The sequence below is a fragment of the Mizuhopecten yessoensis genome, unplaced genomic scaffold, assembly GCF_002113885.1.
Source record: "Mizuhopecten yessoensis strain PY_sf001 unplaced genomic scaffold, ASM211388v2 scaffold8447, whole genome shotgun sequence".
In the NCBI taxonomy this organism is placed as follows: Eukaryota; Metazoa; Mollusca; class Bivalvia; order Pectinida; family Pectinidae; genus Mizuhopecten; species Mizuhopecten yessoensis.
Genome location: NW_018407552.1, coordinates 500,034 through 502,345, shown reverse-complemented (window position 1 = coordinate 502,345; position 2,312 = coordinate 500,034).

The following is a 2,312-nucleotide window of genomic DNA, read 5'->3' as shown; positions in this document are numbered from 1 at the left end:
CCACTATTTCTGAAAACCATAATTTTGGTTTTATCGATATTAACTGTTAATTTCCACTTATTCGAATACTCACTTAGATTGTTCAAGAGGCTTTGTAAACCTTCGATTGACTCAGAAAATAAAACTAAATCATCTGCATATAGAAGAAGAAATAAACTCAAAATCATAATGGGATGCTCCATTTTCTATAAAACTATTTTCAAAGTCATTTAAAAACAAAGAAAAAAGTAACGGGGACGAAATTTCCCCTGGCATCAATCCAACATTATTAGAAAAAAAGTTCGAACATTTGCCATTAACTAAAACACAAGATTTAACTAATGAGTATAAAGACTTAATTGTAAACAAAAATTTACCTCGAACACCATGCTTTGTTAACTTGCGCCACAGGCTTACTCTATCTACGAAATCAAAAGCCTTGCGGAAATCTACGAAACAACAATATAACCTCTTTCTTGCAGATAACGTTTTCGAAATTATAGTTTGCAAAGCGAAAAAGCATCCACAGTGCTTACCCCTGAGGGAATCCAAATTGTGCGTCTGTTAAAATATCATATTTAGTACAAACGTCAATCAAACGTTTGTTAAATATGGATGTAAATAATTTGCACATACAACTAATTAGACTGATACCTCGAAAATTATTAGGATCTGTTAAAGCGCCCTTTTTATGCACAGGTACAATGATTGCTTCGGACCAGTCAATTGGAAAACATCCAGATTGTAAAATATTGTTAAATAATATATGTAAAAAAGGTAACTAACTCATCAAACGTTACATTATCATCATTCTCATTATTTATAATTTCGTTATGTCCAAAGTTAACTCCAGAATTTGCTACATTTTTGAAATGCTCAAATAATTGGTCCATTTAAACTTTAAGTGGATTTGATTTTTTCTTTGCGAACTTTTTATAGAAATATCTAGGTTTATGTTTCCTCAAATACTCCATCATGACACCCTCTACGCTAAAATATTGCCTCTTTAATTTAGATTCCAAAATCTTATATTGTTTTTTCTTTGTCATGAGCATTGCGTGATTTGTTGGATTTGCATTACTATTAAATACGCTTGAGGCAGATAAATATTTTTTTATGTAAACATTTAACTTCATCATTTCGTGCGTAACAGGAGGTCAATCTTCAGATACTTTTTATAATGGCTACCGATATAAAAAATATTCTTAATAATGATTTCGACTATTAATTCATTTATTTAGTATAACGGGTGGAGCAAAATGCAAGAAATTACGGAAATACCTATCATGTTTAATCGTTACATAAACGAAAAAATAACCTTCTGATAGGTGACAGGAAGAGGACAAAGAGACCCAATTAAGCCTACCATAGTGGTCAATACTGTTTACTAGCAAAACATAAGTAGTATGTCAGAAGAACAACATACTAAACGGTAATGAAGGTTGTTTCGACCAATTCCTCTACCTTATTACAGATTGGTATTATCATCTCATAATAGCCCTGTGTGTGTATTTTTCGTAAATAGTTGAGTAAGCGAAAGAAAATCAACTGCGGGTATCAAAAGATTTTGGGGATTTTTCCAGATGACATCATCCCGGGCGCGTCAAGCTTTTAACAATTTTCCTGAATACACATTATAATTAGAGTGTACAGTTATGTAACAGTTAATTAAAAATTAATTAAGAAACTCCACGGGGTATATGAGCTCGAATTGTGCGAACAATGATGTTTGTAATCTAGTAATAAAGACAACTTAACTAATTGAGCTAGTCAGTTATTAAATCTCAAAATTAATATAACTGTAAAATGTTTGAAAATATAACGATAAGGATTAATTAAATAATAATTATTGATATGAATAAAGGTCTATTGAGAGCACATATCCTTTATCAAACAGTACCCTGATGGGAAAGCTACCAACACACAGTGTAAATAAAGGATATGGTGTGGTCCTTCAGAAGGTAGAAAGTCGGCAAACAATAAGTCTGATAAATCGAGTGAGATTTCAGTTCCTTTTGAACATAATGTTGATTTGTCTATTCAGATGCAAGTTCACAAATATTTGACTCAGTTACAGCCCACAAATTATAAGCTCCACCTTTCAAACTTATCGTCATATATTTGAATACCCTATAATATACCCAGGAGCCCAATATTAATAAATGTATAAACAGATTGAGTTTGAAAGAGGAAATATACAATAGTCGGCCGATGGGGTGGTATAGCTAATAATCCACGATTTATATATATGTAATTATATTTAATGCTAATCCGTATGTTGATGTCAACGGTTGAAGTATGGCATTATTTAGTTCAAACTCCGCCTCGGACCC